The 26,824-nt window shown below is 35.7% G+C and overlaps 1 non-coding gene across 1 annotated transcript; it reads left to right on the top strand.

Moving 5' to 3' along the window:
• Nucleotides 1-24,125: 24,125 nt before the first annotated feature.
• Trnar-ucu lies at nt 24,126-24,198 on the top strand. Its single transcript has one exon. It is a non-coding gene; the product is annotated as a tRNA-Arg (tRNA).
• The last annotated feature ends 2,626 nt before the right edge of the window (nt 24,199-26,824 follow it).

Raw genomic sequence — 26,824 nt, 5'->3', positions numbered from 1 at the left:
GAATCCCCCCAGGGATTCATCAAGTTTCAAAAGTTCATCAGGAGTTGCTTCGGAAATTGGACCTGGAACTTCTCTAGAAATTAAATCAGGAATTCCTCAAGAAATTCCATCAGGATTTCTTCTTGGGATTTTATAAGGAACCAGGCATATTATCAAGAATCTCTCCAGGGATTCCATCACGAGTTTTTATAAGGATCTCGTCAGATCCCGCCTTCTTGGGGTTTTTGCAGGGGTTCCTCTAGGGATTCCATTGAGAGTCCTTCTAGGGATTTTATTAGGATTTCTCCAATGATTTCAATGGAATTTAAGAAGGCTTACTAGGAGGAAGCCCTGAGAAAAGTCCTGGTGAAGTACTTGAGTGACTTTCTGGAAATGTTTTTTTTTTTTTTTTTGAGAAGTATCTGAAAGAGTTCGTGATCTGATTCCTGAATAATGCATGATGGAAACCTTGGAACTAACTTCTAGAGAAATTTCTGACGGAATCTTTAAAGACATTGTTATAGAAATCTCTGGAAGAATTCTTGAAGGCAGTCTTGAAGTATGCTCTGAAAAATTACTGAAGCAATCTCTAGATTATTTTTTTGGATTGATCTTTGAAGGATTCAATGGTGGAAAACCTGAATAATTAGAAGAGGAACCTTTGAAGGAATCTCTGGAAGAGTGCCGCCTGAAGAATTTTCCCCGGAGAAATTTCTGGTCAGATCTGTGGATATATTTCTAGCGAAATTATTGATAAAATTCCTGGTAGAATCCCAGGAATAATTTCTGGTGGAATCCCTAGTACAATCCATGGATTCTTAGAAAAACTTCAAAGTAGAATAACCAGAGAAAACCACTAAATATTCTGGATAGAATCTTTGAAGAAATTACTATAGCCTTTCCCATATCGATGACAGTTCAGAATAATCCCCAACAGAGACATAGTTTTGTCGGAACACTGTACTACTTTTCTTCACTACGACTATTGCCCAAAAATCGTTGAAAAATTCCACTGATAGCCACAGAAAAAATAACAATCAAATATTCACCAGACTTGTCGAGAGATTTTTTTTATCTCTTTAAGTCATTCCTGACAATGCCATCAAACATCATCAATTTCATCTACCGCTAGAACTGAATAAATAGACTTAACTGCTTACAAGCGTGATATCGTTTCGGTCGAACACTTCATCCATTACTTACAAAACACTTATACTTCCAAGGTAACTTTGGGTTTCTCCTGTTTTCTAGTAGCAACGGCTATCTAATTAAGACTTCTTTCTCAGTTTCAATGCACATAAGGACGTGGCCGGAACCATTTGAATCTAGGACTTTAAGGGTAGTGTGATTGTTCATTGACGATGGTTCGTCAGGCATTTTAAGGAATTTGATGTTATTTTTCAAATAGGGTGAGGTGAAAAATATACGCACAAACTTTCTTCAATTCAATTCATTTGAAATTAGATTTCCTTAGATAGTCCAACTTCGGAGGAATGTCCTAATTAGCATTCTATAGACGTTCCGACCCCCTACTTTGGCTACGATGAAGCATTAAAACTAGGAATTCAGCGTCCAAAGACGCGCTACATATTTTCATCAGACAGTTTTATTTTTGGTTAACGAGAAAATATTGCGACGAAACGGTCTTTATCGAAATCGTAAATCTAAACGTGCCACACTTGGACAGCGATCAAGCCCCAGTCATTTGCTTATTCATATGTTTTGCACAACTGGCGGTTGAAATGGAACTTATATAGGCAAAGACGTGAAAGAGGTACATCTTTATTTCAAATATTTAACAGGGCAACGTGGTGGTCAAGTCAAGATTCCTATCCTGTGATTAAATTGTTGGAGACTGCCGGTGGATGAATTTGGCTAGATCAGATTAAACGAATATCAAATAAGAGTCAGGTAGACTGCTGATACTGTTGCTACGTATGTCAAATTTATACCCTTGTCTTCGCGATTGAGTGATAAAGATGTTTATCCCAATGGTTAGAAACTGCTACCACTAAGGAGGTCCGGCTGACGAAAATCCACTTTTAATGGGATGTTAAACTTGAATTCAGAATGAGGAATTCTTCGCCGGGTACCTTTTTTGTGTCCTACGGTTCCAATTCTTGTAAACATCTGCTGATTTAAAGCAGTGATACGCCTATTATCACGAACATTTCTTTAATTTATAACACCTCTTCGGAACGTAAATAACACCGTTTGAAAGCCGTGCGAAGGCGCCTTCATTATAATGTTTCTAACAGTGGAACCTACAGAGATGATTTGGTTTAAAACCGCAGGCTCAGTCTTATTTAGTAGTGGATTAGACAACTATATATATATTTTTCAAAATGCGAAATCATTTCATAGCGTTAATTATGTATTTAGGCTGATTTAAACTTCTTACTGTAAAACTAAACATTACATATACTTTGCATTTTTTTTTTTCATTTATATTTAATTTCTTTATTAGTATCATTCTAAACATCACATTCATTTCTTATATCTAGGTGTTCTGTGTTATTAGACAACACAATCATCCTAACTTGGTAAAACAAATTTAAGATTTTACTAACATTTTGTTAACAACATATTACATTTCATATGCCGTAGCAGCTCAGATTTTTTACAGGTGAGTTGATTTCATCTGCTTATAAGAGAAAAAAAAACGCTTTCAATTTACTTAACCTAACTTAATCTAAATGTATAACGCAATAGAAGATTGTAACGATGTTTGCCTGAAATTTATAATTATTTTATTTGACACTTGTTCCAATGTTTTCTCATTGGATATTCTATGTAACTCATTGTTACTATAGCAGGGAGGAAGCCACAGAATAATTTTCGCAATTTTATTTTAAATTCTCTGCAGTCCATATGGGTACAGCATACAACATGGCTGGCCAGAAAATTTGTTTGATGATCAAAAGCTTGCTCATAAGACAAAGTTTTGATTTTATATTAAAAAGGGGATAGAGACATTTTACATATTTGTTACATTTGGCTTGAATGCCCTCAATGTGATTTTTGAAAGTTAAATTCTTATCTAGCATGAGCCCTAGATACTTAACTTTATCTGACCAATTTCTTGGAACCCCTCTCACCGTGACAACATGAAGGTTTCAAATAAAGAGCTTTTGCTTTGCCTGGGAATATTATTAGTTGAGTTTTGTAAGCATTAGGAGAAAGCTTCCATTTCTGCAAGTATGAAGATAAAATATCAAAAATTTTTTGCAGTTCACTACCGATGAAACTCAGGCTTCGTCCTTTGGCGGAGAGGCCTGTGTCATCCGCAAACAAAGATTTTTGACATCCCTGAGGTAACTCAGGTAAGTCAGATGTGAAAACATTGTATAATATTGGTCCCAAAATGCTGCCTTGAAAACAATAAGCATTTGTTTAAATTACAACACAATCAAGTTTTAAATACTACTTTTAGCACTCTGGAACAATGTGAATGAACTTGCCTAGAGTCATCATCATCATCATCATCGTTCTCATCCAAATTCAATCTTGTCCCTGTACGCCACAATAGGTAATGGTTTGGCGAACCCATCCATAGACTCATTTGCCTCATCTGCCTCGGCAGTAGCATCCAAGTGAGAACATTTCGCCTTGCCGTCGGCGTTAATCGAACTTTAATTATTGTAATTATCTTTATCTGTTTTGCAGGTTGATTATCGAGAGTTGCCCGGAGGCAAACAGCATATACGAAACGGCAAGCGGGCATCGAACGCCGGTAATGGATGACTCTGGGCGGCTGCCGGTTTCGCCAAACGCGGTGGTGGTGGCATCTAATTACTACGTAATAAAATAAATACGTGCTCAGCTGGGCAGGAGGTGCTCCGGTTACATCGAACAAAATAGAGAGGAAAATGGTGCGCTGTTGTCACTTGCCGCTCAGATATTCCGAAGATGAGAAAGTTGTGATAGATGTAATAGGGTGGTTCAAAACAGCATTTTTTACAAAGCGTTCATTAGATTCTAGGTAAGATTACAAGTGTCCTCCCGAAATCTGAGCTCATTTGGATGAAAACTGAGGCTGCACGATTGGGTGGGACTACAAAAGTTCTCAAAACCTAAAATTCGTGTTTTTTTTTTAATTTTAATCACATAAAACGAAAAACCTAAAATTTTGAACCAAAAAAAATATAATGAAATTTAAAGATGGCGCAAGCGACTTGAAGGTGAATTTCCAAGTTGTTTATCATAAACTTCAGTACAGTTTGATAACTTTGTTAAATTTCAACCAATTATGAATCTTTTAATACCATTCTCTTGATAATTTATTGGGTGAAAAATCATAATATATCAAATTGGTCTAAAATTAACACAAGTTTCATTTAGCCTATAGACAACTGTTCGGTGATGTTGACGTCGAATGCCAGAACGTCGAAAGGACAAAAAGTGGAAAAGTGAAAACTGGAAGGACATGAACATTTATTTAAAGAATAGATCTCTTTTAAAAGAATAAATGATTCATTATGTACCAAACGTTATTCATTGCACTTAAATCGAAGAGGATGTAAAAAAAACAAACAATCAAATCGCTTTTATGGATTGATTGCTTTCGACATTCTGTTCTTTCGACGTTTTGGCATTCTACATTTTGTTCGAAAAGTTAGGTAGCTAACGATTTTTTTAATTCTGAAATTTTCATTTATTTTGTGAAAAATAGAAAAAAAAATAATACATTTAACTAAGGAAATATTGAGTTGTTATCCCATCAGTATTCGTCCATGATCGGCAAAGTTTCGCAAGTCTTAACAAGCTTGATACATAGCAGCAGTGAATGACTAGGTGGAGGTCTCCTTAGCTGACTCTCAGCTTTTAAATTTCTTTAAAACCCTAGATAGATGCCAACAATATTTGATAAAATTTACAATCGAACATTTTGATACTTTGAACTGAAGGCTCATGTAGTATATGGCATTACCATTGGCGTAGCTAGGATTTTTTCCTGGAGGGGGCCTAGCGGGGGCCTAGAAAATTCTTAATTCATCGATTTTCGCAAATTTCGTAGTTTGCGAAAATTTGCGTTGATTTTATCTGTTTGTGTTTTTGTCTCATATCAGCTATTATCTCTGAATATCAGTAATGCTTGTAAATTACAATTTTCATTGCGGAAAGTGTCCTAAATAAATATAAATAATAATAATAATAATAATTACGGAAAATATTAATTCTTTGTCTAATCCAGTAAAAAAATCCTTCAAGAATTTTTCCAAAGAACTCACGAAGAATATCTTGAAGTTCTTGCACAAACTGTTAAAGTATCGGGGATCTCTTCATGAACTATTTCCGTACTTTTCCAGAGCAAGAACGCCTTTACCAGTTTTTGCTGGGACTCCCACGGAATAAGTAGTTATTATTAAACAGATATTTCCCGGAGTTCCTTTAGACTTTATAATCTGGAATTTTTCGAATAAACTGTATCAAATTGCTCAAAAGAAGACATCAGAATTTTAAACATTTCTCCATGAAGCTAAACTACGTACTTATCACACATAAATTTTAATTGTTGAAAATATCATTAAGTTGTTCATTGAAAATGTATTAAGGATTTTCTGGAAATACTTGGGATTTCTCCAAGAAACATTACAATAAATACTACCAAAATTGGGTTCAAAAATCTTTCTGAAATTCTTAAAGTCAGGTTGTCGAATACCTGAAAAAACCTGAAAAGTCAGGGAATGTCAGGAAATCCAATTTTTGACCTGGAAAGTCAGGGAATTTCACTACAGGTCATGGAAAATTATCAATCAATACTATATTACAACATCAAACGAGTTGATTATCTGCAAATTATTGAATACGATAAATTAGTTGGACGAAATGGGTAATCAATCTTTGCTATTAACTATTGATAAAGCGCTGTTATGTATGGTAAAGTAAACTATATTTTACTATCTATAAAAAAATCCTCGGAATTTCGAATTTTGAAAATGTGATGAATATGGTTCCAAGCGCTACTTTAGGATTTTCATTAGGAGCTTTCCTATACTGATGTTTAGAATCGCAGAATGTACACAAAAAATTCCCCAGATATTCTGGAAATTCTTCTTTAATTCTCCTTAAGTGATCAATCTGCGATTCTTTGCAATTTGTTATGTCTGGATCATCCCCGCTATCATAAATTTAATTTTATTGACAATTTCATCGGCCTTTTCCGGTGAAATTAAAATTGTAACATTTACCGAAGGTTTACCGAATTCTTGTGAGTCGAAATTTTAGTGCTTTTCCCTTGCTTCAAGATTTTTAAGAATCCAGAATTTCTCTAAATAGAATTTCTGCTATGATAGATTGAAATTTTGTGAGATTTCTTGAAGATACTCTTAGAACAATCGATTATTGAATTCTTGCAGCAGTTCCTCACAGCATTGCTGGAGGCACGACAAGTTTTTATTTGAACAATAATAAATCCCTGAATGATTTTTTAAAGCATCTTTAAATGAATTCTTCGGGAAAGAAAACCAAGGCATAATTCATTTGGAAAGTTCAAAATTTTTATTAAAATAAATAAATTGTAACAAATCTTCGCGAAGAATTATTTGAAGTACCTATTCGAAAAAAAAAATGAATTCATTTTGAGTGAAAAAAATTGAGACTCTTGAAAAACTCTTCCTAAATATTCTTGAAGAAATATTCGCATTAGTTTATGGAGGAATAATGTAAGATGAAAATCTGTAATAGTTTTTGAAATAGCATCTTCTTATATTAAACAAATACATGTAGAGAAAAACATTGAGAATTTGAAATCTTGAAGATTTTAACTGAGTATGATTAGTAAGTAGATGACTCAGGATTTTCTGGGTATCTACTCAGGTTTCACTATTTTTTTGTTTCATACGAATCTTTAAGTTTTGAAAGAAAACACTCAAGTGATCAGTTTAATCATACTAGCTTTAAAACACGCTCTAGAAAATTATCTAACAGTTGTATTCGAGTAAAGTGAAAGCCTTTGCTAAACTGAGCGAAAGCTTTTTCTTTATACGACCTATTATGGTCCAAATAAAGACCTTAATTTTCCTTGTAGTTGCTCAAAATTTGACGGCACTTGAAGTAATACATCAAAATCTAGAATGTCGTAGAAAGTGTACTGCGATATGTCAGACTTGGTAAACAAAATGTAGCGCTGAGCCCGACAACTATATTTTTATTTCGTCTTTAATCCAAATTCAGTACTCTGAAATGTTTCTGAAAAATTACTGGAAGGTCGGGGAAAGTCAGGGAATTTTATTTTTCAAATTAAGACGACACCCTGTAGAGGATTGCTTGAAAAATTCACAGCAAAAATTATTGATTCTCTCTTGATTTCTCCTAATATTCCACAAGGTTTTAATCAATAATGAAATAAGATTTAACTGGGAAAATGTTCTTAGTGATTTCTCAGAGAAGTTTTCAACAAATCTATCTGCATTTTTTCAAAGAAAATTGTCTAAGTGTTTCGTTAGATTTATCTAAAAATCAATTTGATATTAATCCTCGAAATCCTTACCCATATTTTTTCAATTCAATCATTTCAAAGTTTTTAGTGGAATGGGTTCAGCTATTCTTTCATAAACTCTTCCGTGCAAATATTCAAAAAAATTTCGAGAAATTTGTTCAGAGATGTCTTTTTTTTATTAATAAAGTTCAAATTGAATTTGGAAAAATATTAAACTCTTATCGGGAAACTCAAGAATTAATCGTAGAATTTTTGGAACTTTCTGACGTCCTGGCGATGTTACTCACAGAAAAAGCTTTGGCGTTTTTTGTAGGATTAACTACAAAAAAACTTGTTAATTTTTATCGATTTTATGATAGACAATGGTTTATGTTAAAATAGATGGAATTTTTATGAAGGTGTTTGTATCTTACATTTTAGAAAATGTTTCGCATGAACTCCGAAGCTTTAATATGGCAGATTAATCTAAAAACTTTTAACTATTGTGGTAGAACTGTAAAAGTTGAAGGTGAAAATATTGGCGGTTTTTATCAAGAACTCTACTAAAAAAGTTTTATAACAAAATTCATAATTTAAAATTTGAAGTAAATTTTTGCATAACTTTGAAAATTTGTTGAGGAATTCCTGATGGATTTTCAGAAATCAGGAGCCATACGTATAAGAACTCTGAAAAATTTCAAAACTCCTGGATTTCATTTTTCTCCTTTAGATTCTTTAAAATGTTGCTTTTTGGAGTCCGAATTTTTGTACGAAGGTGCCTGAGAATACGGCATGTGAAGGAAGGAGACACAACAAAATGTTAAATCAGATCGAAACAACCAAAGATAAGTGATTATCTATATTTTTTTTCTCTAGAGGCGATTCAATGGGCTGGATAAATAAACAATAAACTGCAGGATAATTGAAATCGCTCAAATCATATTAAAGAAAAATAAACAAATTTCTCAAGGAGCTCCATCAGAATCTTCATAATTAAGCCAAAAAGCCTCTAGGAATTCCGCCTTGAAAATGTACAAGAATCGATTCCAGAATATATATTTTTTGCAGAATTTATAAAACAATTTTTGAAACATTGTTTTAAGGTAGATCTTCATAAATTTCTTTATGAATTTCTTAATTAATCCCTGTCCAGTTATTTTGCTAAATTGCTAATTTCGGAAGTAAAAATATGCCTGGGATTTTTCAATAAATCTCTTCTGGAGATTCGAAGCCAAAAGACATTCCAAAAATTCTTTTCGTATATAATTCCTGTGGAATCTGGGGATTTGAAGTAGAATTTACAAAAATAAAAAAAGGAGAATTTGTAAAGCAATTTACAATACATTTTAAAAATATTTTTGAAGGACTTATAATGAACTTTGCGAAAAAGTTTTTAATAACTTTTTTGGGAAAACTGGGGTTGTTTACGGCTTCGGCAAAGTGCGACTGATTTGGAGATTTGCCTACAGTTCTTATGGAAAATCAGCCGAAGAGAATATTTAAGGCTGCCGACATTAGTCACACGGATATTGGTTGTTCGAAGCGTTATAAATAAGTTTCCAAGAAGGTTTTAACAAGTCTATCAGTGTGAATTGATTGAGGATTGAGCAGCGCATACATGTAAACAGGCAAAAACGTAATTTGTCTGCTGATGGTCGAGAAAATTGAAAAAGAAGCGCGACATCGGTTTGGACTACCAAGAATACGTAAATTCCCCTATATCAAGGAATTTTACAGAATCAACGATTATTTCAAGGTTTAGCAATTTTTAGCAAATCTCAATATTATTCGACTACTTTCTACAAGATTTGAAGCAAAAGGTACAAACCACTCCTGATATACATTAACGAATTTTATCACTAAAATTCTTGAGACTGTGAAAAATTTACTTGGTAAAACGTAGTTTAGAGATAAATTAAAAAGTTCATTCATACGAAATTATTTAAAAACATGAAGCGAAAACAGAGAAAGAACATATTGCTGGAATCAAAAATTATGACCGATTTTCTTAATTTTTTTTTTGAAGCCTTAGGTATTTCGAAATTCTTTGAAGAGATATGTTTTGAATTAGGCCTTGTTTTTCGCCAATAATTGCAGCTATTTTACGTCTTAGAAGTTCCTTTAGTAATTTTGCCTATTTATTTCTTTGCCGAGACCTTTTTTATCAATGAATTTCTTTAAAGAAATCTTATGGGGACAATCATCATCACCGGACACCTCGATCACCCTCCAAGAACACAGAAAATCGTAATTCAGTTAAAAGGCTACACTATGCTAGAACATTTGAAATAGTATGGTTTGCCCTACTCAGAAAATACGAATTTAAGGAACCGCTTTTTGTATCACAGTATTTTGAAACGGAGATGTCGAGCGACAGCAGGACGATTAATTTTTGGATGGTTGCACAAGTCAACGAATTCAGAACCGCCACACTAATGCTGTGAACGACAAGCTAGGTTTTCCCACTACTATTGAACAAAATAAAAGAACGTAACTACTGAAGAATGTTTATCAATAGTTTCAGAAGATTTTACTTCACTTTAGAATTATGTAAACATTTTTTTTTCATATATATTTTCATTCAAAATTCTGGAGGGGGCATGGAAGACTCTGGAGGGGCCTGGCCCCCCTGCCCCCCCCTGTTTCTACGCCAATGGGCATTACGGAGCCAAATAAATTTCAAAATTGTTTTTCCATGTCAATATTGTAGCATAGCTATGATGGATTTGAAAATAAATGTTCTTGCTGTTTTTGTCCAGGTTAAAAGCTCAATTGAATAGATAACCGTTATTAAACCTTTTCTGCGGCATTTAGCTAGTCATCTACATTCTGTTGAGTAAGTTGGAACTGCTTAATTACGAAGGAAGGAATTATCAATCAATGCAACGATATGAACTAGAGAAATTAGCGAACTTAATTCACACCCAACTAACAATTTTAGCGCTATTCGGGACTACGAAGCTGCTGATGTTTTCTTCGGTTTTCTGTGAGAAAAACAAGGAGAGATCTATTTTTTGCTTTTTTTTTCACGCACACGGTGACAGTTCCTTACGAGGTTTTCCATAAGTGCGAGTGCTTTGTAAATCTCTTTTTGTTTCGTAGTCGCGAATAAACCAAGATTATTTACTTTGCTGTACACTGAGGAAAGCAAACGTAAGACTGTCATAAGATTTGCTTATGGAATTACGACACAAGAAAAATCTTTGAAATTCATAAGACCATCGTATGGTTTTCGGCAGATGTTGTTTCCATAATACACTTCGAAGGAATTTCGTAAGATGATCTTATGAACCATCATTGACTTGATAACAAAATCCATAGATAGTCTTATGAATTACGTTCTGAACCATTCTTGGTTCCATAAGACTGTCTTGTGTAATTTGAGCTTTAGATTATAAATTTCAATGAATGAATAATACTAATCCGCGTTGAAAAATAGGTTAACCAACTTGGAAAAATCAAATTTTCATCCATTTTGTCACGCCGCAATTCGATCAAAGCACTTTACTGTAAGCATTAGAATCGATTTGCGATACGACAAAATGGATGAAAATTCGATTTTCTCTAGTTGGTTAACCTATTTTGAACGCAAAGAAGTATATCATAGCAGCGAAACATTATTGAGAAAAGTTGTGAAGAACGCCTGAATTGTTGCAGGTTTACGTTAGGGGCGGATTAATGGATGAGGGGGGTTTGTGATTTCTTACGCGTCATACAAATTGTTTTGAATTTTAATTCCCAAATCTTATTGGTTGGATCCAATTCCTTAATCTGTTCGAAAGAAAGTGTTAGTTACAGCGGAATTGATGATAAATAGAAAATATTTACCCTTTGATGCATTAGAAACGGAGTCAGCCAACGACAAATCAGCAAACACGTCCATTTCGGAAGCCACATTGAATTTCTGATAGTGAAATGAGAAAATTTGCCTCACGTGGTTCTTCACAATGATGAGCAATGGGGTTCATAAGCGTTCTTATGACATTGACAATTGATTGTTATGAAAAAATTACACTTGTCTTATGAATCTCAATCTCGTCGAATGAAATACACAAGTGTCTTATGAACCAACAAAAAAATAATAAAAAACGCGTTCATTAGTGTGATCTTATGAAAATCATGCGAGATTTTTGCCTCAGTGTATAACAGTTGAATTGAAGCAGCGAACGCTGCAAAAAATGAAGTTAAAAATAGAACGATTAGTGTTAATACAGCAAACATTTTACAGCTACAAATCTTAGTTGACTATATTTCGTCTTTTATCGCTTTGGCCCAATTTACAAAGCGATAACTAAATACACTAAACAGTAGCGACAATGTTGTGAAATAAAAGTCCCCATCATTCATCCAGCTGCTTATGTGAAAATTGTTTTGTTATGTAGCTTAATATATAAATAAGAAGCCTCTTGTCGTTTATTATACACGGATAAAAATCTGATTCCCAAATCATGTAAATCATGAAGCCATGAAGTTCATAAATTGATTTCGATATGAAACCAGGAAGGCAAATCATGGTTCCTGGAGTCATAATCATGACATCCAGAGTGACAACATTAAGCGTTGCGCTTTGCTTCAAGTCATTCGTATCGAACACCCATAGTTCAACACGACAAATTGGTGTTGTGGTAAAGCACGCTCTCAATCAGAAGGATCTTGATTCGAACCTCGCTCTGTCAATATTTGTTTATTTTTCGTTTTTTCGAGTTGACTGGCAGTATTATAAATAGCGTTAGCGTTAGCGTAGTTACGGTATACTTCGTAGATTGGAGACTAGCAATATTTATGTTTTTATTTTGATAATCTCATCTAGACTACTTTCAAGAACAAAGCTTGGGAGTGAGCCTTGATCTAATCTTAAACAAGAGTGTCAAAACCATAAATATATCTACTCCCGGCCACGCCCATCTTTACCGTAACTTGGGATAGGGAAAGGAAATGTTGATGTAGCACTTATTTAACGAGAGGCCTCCGACTCAGTGACACCCTCATAAGTGCTACGGAGTTGGGGGTTGGGAGGGATATTAGGTCAGAATTCGCCTGAAAAGCTGGCGATAACCCCAGAGTATGTGATGTTTAATTGTTTTGTTTTTAAGTTAATCTTTTTAATGCCGGCAATCAGAAGAAAGCAAAATGTTTTTATTTATAGTTTAAACAATATTATACCGCAACAAAAAAAAAATCCGATCACGCGTTGAACGGTAGTATCTTTCTGCTCGTTAAAAAGCAGAACCGATCCCTTCAGGGTCATCGGATTGTTCCGAACACAAAAAGAAAAACATCCAGGCGAACCGAAAAAACCGTACACCTGGCAGTGGAGTAAGGTGGGGCAAAAGTTCGACCTTACTGGTATAATCAAAGTTTCCAGGAAAACAATAGCAGGTAAAACAAAACAAATACCATATAGTGAACCGTCAACATATTGGCCATAATTTTGCTGAACACACTTGTGTCAAAATATTTACCCATTTTTAGTTATAACAGCTTCAAAATTAATTGTCTTATTCGAACTTTTGCCCCACCGGTGGGGTAAGAGTTCGAATCTAGTGTGGGGCAAAAGTTCGCTGGCTAAAAAACAAAATATCGATCCTTTTATGATAGGCATACTTTACACCAGCCGTAAACTTAAGTTTAACGAAAAATACACACTAAATTTTCATCAAAAAATTGCCCAAAACCGGGTTAATTGTAATATACTCAATAATAGCAGTTTTTCACAAGACTATGTGGAAATGTAAAAGTTTGGTGACAACTTTCACACGATCTCACAAATTTAACTGAATTTGAAGATAATATGTGGATTTTGGGCAATTTGCAAATTTTTCCGTGATTTTATACATGGGTCGAACTTTTGCCCCGCTGATTCGAACTTTTGCCCCACTATCGGCCAAAAATTGTTTTCAAGCATCTATGCAAAAACTAATACTCCTCAAAGCAACCTTATGATAGGCCTAGAAACTTCCTTACATAAAATATTGAAAAAGATTTTATCTTCAATTGGTTCCATGCAACGAAAGTTTGACCAAAAATTACAATATTCACGTCGAAAAACAACAAATAGCCATAACTTTTCCAAATCTCAATCGATTTTTATGATATTTTGATTGAAAGTCTCTTACTTGAATAGCATTCGAACCACCATGACGTTTATAAGATATGTTTTGAATTAAGCTGGAAATCTTAAAAAGAAACTCTTACCCCACTCGAACTTTTGCCCCACTTTACTCTATTATAAATAGATCATAAATGGCTGCGCGAGTCATGATTTTCTAGCATTTGATGCATGATTTCGAGCAATCAACTACAAAACATAACGCTTGAGTTGCGCCACGACAATCTGACTCATGATATCATGAGCCCGAATCATGATGTATTTTCATAAGATGAATCATGATACCAGGGTACATACCGTGATGCATCATTACCCGGACACTTAAGTAACGCCGAAAGTTCAAACGCTGTTTTAAACATGTTTCTATCACATCTAGTATCAGTTTTATTGTTTTCCACATAGGTATACTCCCAAACTTGGTACCATGAACAACAATTGTAGTTAAACATACATTTTTAACATGTAAAACGTTAATTTAATGAAGCATGCCGTGTTCTTAAATCCGGACACATGCATCAAAATGCCGGACGCTTTTGAATCGAAATCCGGACAGATGCGTTTTGCGTTGAAAATATACATGAAAAGCAATAAAAGGCACTTTACTCTAACGGTAAATCTCCAAATATAATAAAATAACAAGCATAAATATACTTATCAATATATGAAAGGCCAAAACTTTGAATAAAAGTACAATTGTTTCATCTGCACTCCCTGCCAACAACCTGCATTTGATGTTCACAGAAAAGATCCTCAATATTAAAATTTTTCTTGCGTAAACCCGTTCTCCGCCGACAAATTACATTCTTAGTTTTATAATTATACAGTTTCACATCAATTCACATCAAAACATTTTCCAAACGCACTAAATATTAGGTTTTTACGATATGTCCGGGTTAACGATCACTAGCCTACAAATCCGGACAGCGTTTGAGGCATCCTGTTTTCTCATTACAAATGATTATTTGCACAAATTGTACTCAATCTTTGCTCCACACACTTGAAAACTATTATTCCACACACTGCACAGATACACAAAGCACTAAAATTGTATAATTTTGTAACTTCGTTTTAACTCGAAAGTGGCAGACGTTCTGGCCAAAAATTTCACTATGAGATTTGGTTATCTGGAGGAATGACGCTCAACTTGTGTCGCCTATTTGTTTTTATTTTTAATATTTCGGTACAAAGGATTACTAGATGAAATAATGAATTAACATGAACAGACATATTTAAAGCAACGAATAAAAATTTTAAACCTATATTTACCATTTGATTTCATATTAAATTTAATAATTACAATCAGAGTGTCCGGATATTGGTACCGTCCGGATTTTGATTCATCACGGTAATCATGATTTTGGGATTCTGATTTCTACCCGTGTACGCACATACTGCATAAAGCTATATAATAGCAATATGTGGCGCAACTACACAGCTGTATTGGATGTAAACATTGCGTTTGACGTTTCACACACTTTTACAGCCTAATGAAGTGATATACACGGGCCCTCCAAGCTTGTCAACCACATATTGATGCACCGTGGCCAACATGATTATGACATTTTTGGGAATCTGACACTTTTGGGAAATCTGACAATTTTGGATTGTACACGTTAGCTTATAACTACTCATTAACGTGGGTTTAAGCTGGGTAAGGCGCATAATGACGAAATTGATTTTAGTGTGTTATTGCTTAAACATTACACGATTCCTAGAAATACGCAAGTAAATGAGTAAACAATTGTGTAAGCCACTAAATAAAAGGAGAAACTATCTTCAACGTGTTTTTGTTGTAAGCAACGGAGAAATCGTCTTTTGATGCCCCCTTGGTGATATAAGCATGTTTAAAGCATCTTATAACAACCTTATAACGTGAACCGTTTAAATGTAGAAGAAAACGGTGTTTTTTTCTTTGCTTCCCATATATACTGTGATGGCCGCAAGGACAGTGTCGAGACTTTTGAATGCAGAGAACGTGAGTTCGTTCCGAGCGGTGGCGGTTACTCTAATTGTGTAGCGTTTGGAACAATAAATTAAGATGTCTACTTATTAGTTGAGTTTCAGAAGTTTATAATATTTAATCGATAATACAGTCAAGCTGAATAAAAATGATTCAACAGCTTTGAACTGGTTGAAAAAGCATCTTCCGAAGATGTTTTATAAGCTACTTGTCATATAACAGTCGAGACACAAAGCATTGATCGGCATGCATTAAGAGCTGCCAGCACAGCTAAAAAACTTGTGACGTGTGACAACGACGTTTCCCGCGAAGTGCAAAGACGTGTTGCGGCTGTGAATAGGGCCTTTTACGGACTACGTAACCAGCTTAGGTCCCGCAGCTTGCAAACGGAAACAAAATTCGCTCTGTATAAAACATTGTTTTTTCCGGTGGCTCTCTACGGGCACGAAGTGTGGACGTTGAAAGAATCAGACCGGAAAGCTCTCGGTGTTTTCGAGCGTAAAGTGCTGCGGACAATACTCGGTGGGAAACTCGAAAATGGTGTGTGGCGCAGACGTATGAATCACGAGTTGTACAAAGTACAAATATGCGAATATTATCAATCGTGTAAAATACGGCAGACTTCAGTGGGCTGGTCACTTAGTGCGAATGTCGGAAGAAAGAATAGCGAAAATAATATTTAGCAGGGAACCAGGTAGTGGTTGGCGGCTTCGGGGAAGACCACGAATACGTTGGCTGTACGCAGTGGAAGAGGATCTGGCGACGAAGATGAAGCTTTACAATACGCCCGGCAATGGCGTGACGCTACGCTGTAGCCATCAAGGTATCAAGGTAGGTACGGATATTAACGGAACTTGATTCTAGAAAAAGTTGCTCGTCAATTTGTCAACAGCTTCAAAGTTCAGAACAAGTTTGAATTGTACTTTTTTTTAATTGGAGGTATAATAATAACATACTTAAACAAACTTTATGTAAAATGTAAAGCTCGATTAATCACTTAGAAAGTTCGATGATTAAGCCAAAACATGCCCTTTTATCCAAACTTTTGGTTACTTGCCTAAAATATGAAAATAACGATTTCAATTTACCAGTATTAAGGCAATATTAAATTGTTATTTGATCGTTACAGTTAGAAATTATGTCCACTTTTGTTGCTACAATCACTTTTTTTTAGAATATTACATAACTGGAATATACTGCCCATAAAAGCATAACTGTCCCATATGGATTTTCGAACCAACACTTCTTTTTGTCGCAACACCCATGTTTCAATATATACTTTATTATGCACATGAAAATTAACATACTTTGTTTGAAAATGTTGTGGAAAAATATTATGTTGGTGCAGTCCCATATTGAAAAATAAAGGCATAACAGTCTCTATATGAACTTTTGACTCCAATAGCAACTGCAGAACGTGAATTATGTTCAATTTTATATTTTTTGCTGATCAATATTAGCAAAATGAGATATCTGTGCGATGTTATCGGTGTTAAATAAATATTGCATGTAGAAATGTTCTAGAAAATTATAAACAATTGTATGAGAAGAGAAAACTCAAACTTTGAGCGCTATTTTCTCAATGCCTACTAATTCAATATGGGACAGTTATGCCTTTATGGGCAGTATAGTTGAATGGGGCCCAGATTGCCGTAGCGGTAAACGCACAGCTATTCAGCAAGACCAAGCTGAGGGTCGTGGGTTCGAATCCCACCGGTCGAGGATCTTTTCGGGTTGGAAATTTTCTCGACTTCCCAGGGCATAGAGTATCTTCGTACCTGCCACACGATATACGCATGCAAAAATGGTCATTGGCATAGTAAGCTCTCAGTTAATAACTGTGGAAGTGCTCATAAGAACACTAAGCTGAGAAGCAGGCTCTGTCCCAGTGGGGACGTAACGCCAGAAAGAAGAAGAAGAAGTTGAATGGCAAAAGCATGAAAGCTGAGCTTTACTCTATCTAACTGATCAAAAGACGAATAGGTCTCCAAACCAACAAAGATGGCTAGGTGGCAAAGATTAAATAAGAAATAATTTCGAAATTTAGTAGGATCCGTAATGCAATATGCAACATGAGCCCTCAGTTAAACGACACGGACACCGTCTTCAGCCATTCAGCTGCACAGACTGTAACTAACACTAGACAACGGACAAGCATGCTCCAGTGGTACAGCCGAGAAAGACTCCTGACGAAAAGTTTCAATGACTGAAGCGAGAATCGAACCCACACCCCATGACACGATGCGCTTAAATGCCTGACGACACTAACCGCACGGCCACGAGGACCACAAATCAAATGAAATGTAAAATTTGAAATTTTTCAAATTTTGTTTTCATTGTTTAAGGTTTTTAAAGAAATTGAAAAGCTAAAAGTCATGAAATGTATTCTCATACTTTGTCTGATGAGACGTCCACCTATGACTTTTTCATATAAAATATTAAAACTCGGATATTTCAATTTTACACCAATAGAATATATTGAGGCATGGATTTTTTGAAAGGGTAGACCATAAACTAATACCCTGCGACTAATATTAGGTTCATTCAAGTTTGATAATATCGTGGTTCAAGGTATGCGTGCGGGGCCAAATAGATTAACATTTTGCAACTCTTTCTTTTGTGACAGATAAACAGACGTAACACTTAGAACAAATTTCGATCGAAATCATAGTCACGAGGACATGTGCGCCCAATGCTAAAATCAGTGTGTTTGGCCGACGAGTCAACAGATGGCGGTAGTGTATGAACGACAAACACGAACAAAAAAGAAGCGAGCGCTACGGATCGTGGATTGGCCACCTACCATATTTTTGAATCGACCGTTAAAAATGTGGACAATGGACAATGATTAGAGTGTAACGTCTGTTTGTCTGTGGTTATGTTATCGTCAAGAATTCAAATATTATAAAAAAAAATTGTCCTGGGTCACGAAAGGTGCACTCCGCTTCCCGCACGTGCAGATGGCTTGCCAAACAAGGAATTTTTTCGTAAATTTGGACAACATATCCTTGGCCGTGAAAAACAGGTTGTCGGGGATCTGTTTGAAGTCGGCTTTCACATATTTCGTCGTCCATGATGCAGCATTCAACTTTCGTCAGTATGTTGAGGTACAACTTCCTGGCACGGGATTGGTGGACTTTTTCTGCTTCTCGTCGCAATTAAGGGCCTTTTGTACCTTGAATTTTGATGAATGCGCAAGATTTTATCATGCACGAGCTGTTCTTTCGACTCCATTTCCGCGAGTTTTGATCACAGGACTTTAAAACTTGCAGGATGTAAATAATGCACTATGAACTAAATCCATCCAAATTCACTAAATTCTACCCAACGGTTAAAAAATTAGAGCAATTTCATCGTGGACACCCTTTATAACGTATTGCATACAATACAGCGTGTTGTATTTGAATGTCGAAGCAACATTATTCTTGTTTGAATATACAATTCAAAAACAATAGAATATATCGTTACAGAACACTGTATTGTTTTTTATTGGTTTTATACCTAACCATTTTGGTCAAATTCCTATTTTCACGTAAAACAATTGTTGCTTTTATCTGTATAGCTTAGCTGAAAGAAGTAAACAAAACAAGTTCAGATAGCAAGAAATGTTGGGTGAAAAATATTCAAAAAGTAAAAATAAGTAGTTTTGTAGCAGTCACTTGGCATTAGCTGTAACGACGAATGCAACCATGATAAAATTATTTACTTCTATAGAGGTTCAAGTTATTTTGCTACTGTTGGCACGAATATCCGGTTAATTGGGGGACAATCCATACAAAATACCAGTTCTATACTTTTCATCACTAATTGAAATACAGTTCGTTGAATTGTTTTTGTATTGTACAACAATACACGAATTGCAAATCAAGACAATACATGAACAATATATCGCATTGTACTTCCAAAATGTATGCATGAGAAAATATGAATATTTGTATTGTTACGATACTTACCAACCCATACATTATATTGCAAAAATCTCATACACCATACAGTGAACTATTCAAAACAATATATTGTACTGTAATTGTATTGTCATTTTACAATATACTGTGTTGTATTTCCAATGTATTGAATGGTACTGTTACAATACGTTATATTGTTTTCGTATTGTATTTTTTATCCGGGCTGACAGATATCGGTAAAGTTTTTATTTTGTGGAAACTAGTTTGAAAATATTTGCAATCGTTAGGATAATATTACAGAAAGTTCTGAATTACTGATCAATTTGCCCCCGTTTTACGATACTGTGTATTGAAAGGCGCTTTATTTTTTAATGTGAATATTTAAATTTTGTTGCCGAAAATTTTATGCTTCATTCTAAAATATTCATTCATACATTTATTGGTATAACATTGTTATTACAATAAAACCGCGTTAACAATTATACGCCATACTCTATATATATAACTATTCGCAGCTGCGTCCCTCCATCCTTGGCTGCGGCCCAACTCGCCAGATCTTGCAGCACCTGGTCAGCCCACCGCGCCCACTTTGCTCCACGCCTTAGGGGCGGTCCATTGATTACGTGAGACAATTTTGGCGGTTTTTTGAGCCCCCCTCCCTCCATAGTAAGATTTTTTGTATGAAAATTAAAAATAAGAAATCTCAAACCCCCCCATAACCCCTTATGTAATTAATGGACCGCCCCTTATTGTACCAACCGGATCGGAAGCGAACAACATTTTTGCAGGGTTGTTGTCCGGCATTCTTACAACATCCCCACTCAACGCATTCTTCCAGCTTTTGCTACCTTCAGGATGGTAGGTTCGCCGAAGAGAGCAGCCAGCTTGTGGTTTATCCTTCGCCGCCACACACCGTTCTTCTGCACACCACCAAAGATCGTCCTAAGCACCCGACGTTCGAATACTCCAAGGGCTTATAAGTCCTCCTCGAGCATCGTCCACGTTTCATGCCCGTAAAGGACCACCGGTTACCAATATTTTTTGACCACAGGTTCTTCTGGAGCCCATAGTTGGCACGACTTCCACGGATGATGCGTCTCCGTATTTCACGGCTAATATTGTTCAGGATCCGAGGTAAATGAATTCATCTACCACGTCGAAGGTATCCCCATCAATCGAAACTCTGGTTCTTAGGCGAGTCCTGTCGCATTTGGTACCGCGCATCAGCATGTACATTGTTTTCGACGCATTCACCACCAGTCCGACTCTTGTTGCTCCGCGTTTCAGGCGAGTGTACAGGTCTGCCACGTTTTCAAATGTTTTTCTAACTATACCCATGTCATCAGCAAAGCAAACAAATTGACTGGTCCTTGTGAAAATCGTGCATCGGCTGTTAAACCCTCTCAGCATGACACCCTTTAGCGTAATGTTCTATTTTTTATATAATATATTCCAAAACATTTGTAGCTTAAAACATGTTTGAGATGTGTTATGACTATTTTATTGACAACTTGCTAATTGAGAATTCATCAAGACACCAAATTGTATTTAATCACCCAACAATAGAACTTATTTTCAAATTCCTGTACCATTGTCGAATTCTTTGGAAATTTTGAAAAACAGAAATGACGTGGTATTTAGGAAATAGAAATGATATTTATAACCAAACGTGATAACCAAATTACACAAATTTCAGGTACACTCAGTTTCACTGCAAACCGGAATTATGGACTTGATGTACACATTAAACGAATGCTTATTTAAAGCACATACAAAAGGGTTCTAAAGCCCTGTCCCAATTTTAGAGCCAAACGCTTAAATTTAGGCCAAAAACACATGTTTATTCAATTTTTTTTAATGCTTTTCGTTTGTTCAAGTCCAAAAAATATATTTTTGTGTTGCGTTAGATTTTGTCACACCCCTTGGCTTAAACTCAAATTTTGGGTGTATTTTGTTTTTCGTGTCCCTTCCGAAATGTCAGGTAGGAACAACCCCAGTGTTAAAACTAAAAGCCCTGTGGTGTTTTTGTCGACTAAATTTAAATTAAAGTTCAAATATGTTATAGCCGTTATTTGAGCGGGAAAATTGCTAAAGTAGTTGCAGTAACATGCTCTTTCGTGTTATTAAATAAAAACAATATTTCATTAAACATTTTAGGACCCTATTGCAATTCTTTCCAGTAACCCTTAACCGGTTTACAAGTTTTATATAAGTATGACGCTGAATTTTTTCATGTTCTTCTCCTTCTTGGCATTTACGTTCTCACTGGGACAGAGCCTGCTTCTCAGCGTAGTGTTCTTATGAGCACTTCCACAGTTATTAACTGAGAGCTTTCTTTGCCAAAGTTGCCATTTTCGCATTCGTATATCGTGTGGCAGGTACGATGATACTCTATGCCCAGGGAAGTCAAGTTAATTTTCTTTACGAAAAATCCTGGACTGACCGGGATTTGAACCCAGACACTTTCAGCAAGGCTTTGCTTTGTAGCCGCGGATTCTAACCACGCGGCTAAGGAATTCCCCATTCATGTTAATAACAATAATTATAAATGTCGGGAAAATTGGAGAAAAACCGCCAACAAGGCTTTCTTGAACTCAACTTTTTAAATGGATTTTTCAAGAAAAATTAAATTTCTTCACAGGATGATCAACCCTTCTATGCAGGGCTGGGAATGGTAATAGAAGTAGGCTTGAATTTCGCGAAAATCACGTAGTACTTTCACTACAGTAGCTAAAAATTTGTGAATCTCATCAAGTACCGTAAAATCGGGTTGATCAGAAGGGTGAAATTGATCATCGTATCACACGATTTTATTTATTCGTAAAGAAGAACAAACATCAATGTAAGGTGCAGTAAATGAACGTTGTTTGTCGTAACTATTGTCACATTGTGTGTTGTGAAGTTTTTTGCGTTAAAAAATGTTTATTACTATGAAAATAACGTAAAATTCCAAAATCATGCACCATGCAGTATTGACAAACACCTATGAACTTTTATTTATAAGCAAGGATTTGAACATGGTATAAACCTGAAAGTTTGTGAGGATGCTTGAGATATATCCCCAAACCAGATTTCATCACTAAAACTCGTACCAATTAGCTCATATGGTTGAAATAATTGAATTCCTGTTAGATATCATTGAATTCCTTAGAAAATTGCATACATTTAGGCGTTTTCTGCGTAATTCTTGAAATTTAACTATTCGTTATTTATAAAAATATTGCATTGTTAAGAATTTGACAAGCATATTCGGATTCAGGGAGCTCAAATTTATCATATAGCGTTGTTTTGGAAACTAACAATAATGGCATTGACAAGTGATTAATTTCACCCCGAAATGAGATCCTCTGATTTTTTATTTTAGAGATATTTGTTTACACTAAAATGACATTTGTTAGAAAATTTCGGCACATAAGTCGATGAGGCTCACCTTCGTACTTGTTTTCCTGCATTTAGTTGTTTGGCCTTGTTAAAATTATAGAAAACAGACTAGAAAAATCGTGAAAAATGATCAATTTCACCCGAAATTACGGCAGTCTATTTTGGGTGCATGCATTTTCTAAATCAGTAGTGTCATTGAAGGCTGTAAATGCGGGAAATGCAACGAGAAATAGAACATTTTTCTACAGTACTTTTGGGTTGCCCTTAGCAACGGAATTTTTGCTACTTTCAAGGCACGTTGCCTACTGCAGCGATAGGCGTGAGTTTCACTGGCTTAGCTGATTGTTATTTCCTACGCTTGCCTACTGTAGTGTGAATTTCGTATTTTTTCCCAACCCTGCTACTATGATACAAGTGCTCTGCATATAAAAGATGAAAATATGATTTCTTGTTTTTGAAATCACTACTGTTTGTAAATTAAGCCAAAACGATACTAAGCAATCTGATAAACATTTACAATTTAAGACAAAGTTGTAGTTAACGCATATATAAAACAATATCATCATTATTCTAGTATTCCCTCAAGTAAATAAACAAAAAACCAAATTTAGTACTTTACCATTCAATTCCGCTAGAGTTTGAGTTCTTAGAAAGACAAGCGTATTTCGACTTCAACTATAAGGCCGTCTTCAGTGTCGTGTACTAGACTCGACCTCAATATTCCCTCAAGGACAATTGAATGAATTACTTGGTTCCCCCCTAGTATTTTCTATATGAACTTAAACGAATTAAAGTGCTTAGGCAGTTTAGTTTTCATTCAAATGAGGTCTAATTTTGAGAGGATAATACAATAAAATGACATAAAATGAAAATAGTGAGGTATAGCAAAAAAAATATTTTGAGCCACCCTAATATGAATTCATATCAGTTCAAAGGTAGTTGCAAATTGAATAAGGTATAACGTGGGTTCCGAGACGACTGGCAGGCAGTGATGTTATTATCAATCGTTCGATGAACTTTACTCAGCGGAATACATCTCAGATTTTTTAATTACCTAATACAAAGAACGAAGGAGTTCTGTGTAATGCTCCATGCAATCTATGGCAATTGTTATTGAAGGAGAACGATACTGCTTAAAATTTCTGACGCAGTAGGCAGTAAGACCTGAATTATAAATAAACATCTTTTTCACCCTAGTTTGAGGTACTGTGAAAATGTAAGAGTAGTATACGCTTAATATATAAGTACTTGATAATTGAACATCACAGATTGATTCAATCGGCACCAACAATTTCGAGTAAATGAAGGTCATAATTTGCCAAACTAATTGGCTAAAAAAGTGTTTCCTTAATACCGACCATCCTTCAAGTTGTCCCTTTGGCGCAGAGGATAGCGCGTTGGACTTCTAATCCAAAGGTCGCGGGTTCGATCCCCGCAAGGGATGTGTGATGTTTTTTGCACAGGAGTTTAATTGACATTCAATTTTATGGTGATCAGAATATGAACACATTCAACGTATCACATGCATGCACTGAAAATGTTTTTGATTAGCTCCAAATGCCGCCACAGGTTGTTGTGTCCATCTGTAGCTACCTAAACGAGCCGGCCCCAGAACGTTAACAGCTTTCAATACAAGATTTCTATATCGTAGCTCACTGAATTTGATCACGATAACACTACAGCACACAATGCGTGTTAGAGTGCCATTTGGAATAAATATATGTATTCTTTATCAATAATTTATTACCTATTGATTAATTTTACTAGCTGCCGCTGAGTATTAACTAAAAGTATATGATTATTCATATGGAATTATTCAAGGTTGATGATCATCGGCCAGTTTATTCGGATGCTAGCCTGACAAAGTCAACACAAAGCATTATTGGGGTTTGTTGGGGATCAAATGATCCATGAATGGGTAGTGCGGATTAAAACGAATTGAATCGTGAAATCTGAGAACGAATACATATAGCGAGTCCATTCAGAGCGGCACCTTTGAATTTCACACGTCATCAGTGTTTTGTGTTGTGTAGTGGGTAAGTTTGAATGTGCGTTATACTGCCCATACTCGCATAACAGTCCCATATTATATAGGATTTCCTATACAAATGGGACTGTTATGCGAGCATGGGCAGTATATTTCATCGATAATAAGTGCTGATAGCCGAAGATTAGCATGGTTTTGCATAATCAGACGACGTTGATGAGCATATTATGCGATGAATGCTGTATTTATCATTCATTTTGTATTAAAATTGTTCGCCGAGATATGTTCGATCAGAAACAGTATCATAACTTATTTTTCATCAGCGGTGGCATTACCGTTAACAATTTGTAGCAGCGGTGGAGTGTAGGGTAGATGTATCGCTATTCACCATAGTACCAGTGTTCGCCACTTCGAGTTATGTATTGTTTTATAATACAAATACGCATACATTATTAAGTGTTCATTATATCGCTTTGAAATGCTGTACAATCAAAGCTGATTGAGCTAATGAGTCGATAATCCATGACTCGATATCGACTCATTAAATTATACTAAAATCAAAATTTCATGATTACTATGATGATCCTTTCAAGCAGCTTTCCAAGTATTGTCTGTTCTTTTACTCGATATTTCCATGAGTCTTCCTTTCAGATATCGACTCATGGAGGTTTGACTGTAGCAAAATTCCTTGAAACCTCTAAATTTCCTGATAAAATAAATAGGAAGAAATAAACTCATTTTACATATAGTTTTTGCTGGTTTACGCCTTAGTTCGCCATGGTAAATTCTCAACTTGCCATAAGGGACCGTCCATAAATGACGTAGCATTTTAGGGGGGAGGAGAGTTAACAATTTTGTGACGAATCATGTATTAGGTGTGTTACCATAAGTTAAGTCGCATGAGATCACAGGTTATTTCGGTAGAATATTTTTACACTCGCATTGTATGTTTTTATTCGTCACATAATATATGCACGCATATCGCCTCCACTTTTGTACGTAGAAGGCCTTTTCGCGACACCTTATAAGTGAAATTTTGCACATACAAAGCCTCCAGGTGATTTCGTTATACGTACATTTTGGTTGCCTGGGTACTTTATTTTTGATATTCTTTTAAAGTTACACTTACGAAATTTTGATAAAAAAAAGGTTTTACTCAAAGAAAAAGAAAATCAATTTGTATGGAAAAAAAAGTGACAAAAAAGTACCCACTTGCTTCTTGGCCCCAGAAAAGATGAACTAAAGAAAAATAAAAAGCAATTTAATAGTTAATGTGTCCTCCTTTTGCCTTGAGGACTTGCTGAAGACGCTTCGGCATGCTTTTCACCAGGTTTTATAGGTGCTGTGGATCTAGTTCTTCCCAGGCGCGCTCCAAGGCTTCAAAATAATTATTTTCGTTGGTTACACCAGTTTTGTCAACCCTGGCATCGAGAACCGCCCACAAATTCTCGATGTGGTTAAGGTCTGGGCTTTGTGGAGGCCATTCCAGTGGTTTAATCCGACAAGACCGGAAGAAAGTCTTGGTCTTCTTGGCAGTATGCTTCGGGTCGTTGTCTAGCTGAGATATGTATTTCTCTTCAAGGCCCGTCTGGATCAGTGAACCCTCCAGATTTTCCCGCAAGATATTGATGTAGGAATCTGCCGTCATTATCCCGCCGATTTTCACGAGGCTCGCTACTCCACCCCATGAAAAACACCTCCAGACCATCACATTTCCTCTTCCATGCTTAATCGTTCCTTGGATGTGGCGCTCCTCACCCGATCTGCACCACACACGAGCCCGCCACTTTCGGCTAAACAGCTCGAGCTTTACTGAGTTTTAATAATTGACCCCGGAACCGGTTCCTCGGAAACCCGGGTACTGGTTTCAAAGTGGCCAAATGGGGTCTGAACTGTGCAGCTCAGTCATAGAATGCAATCATTTAAAAAATCATGAAGTTTGATATGTCGCATGATATTATTTACTCGCTTCCAAAAATGGCCCCGGAACCGGTTCCCCAGAATATCCTGAAATTGTGATCCACGGCATGCAAGGACCATGATGGCCTTGTAGACATCCGTCCTCATCATTATAGAGCTAATA

Source organism: Aedes aegypti, chromosome 1 (assembly GCF_002204515.2).
Source record: "Aedes aegypti strain LVP_AGWG chromosome 1, AaegL5.0 Primary Assembly, whole genome shotgun sequence".
Lineage (NCBI taxonomy): Eukaryota > Metazoa > Arthropoda > Insecta > Diptera > Culicidae > Aedes > Aedes aegypti.
Note: the sequence above shows the minus strand (reverse complement) of the source record. Positions and strands in the feature narration are given on the sequence as shown.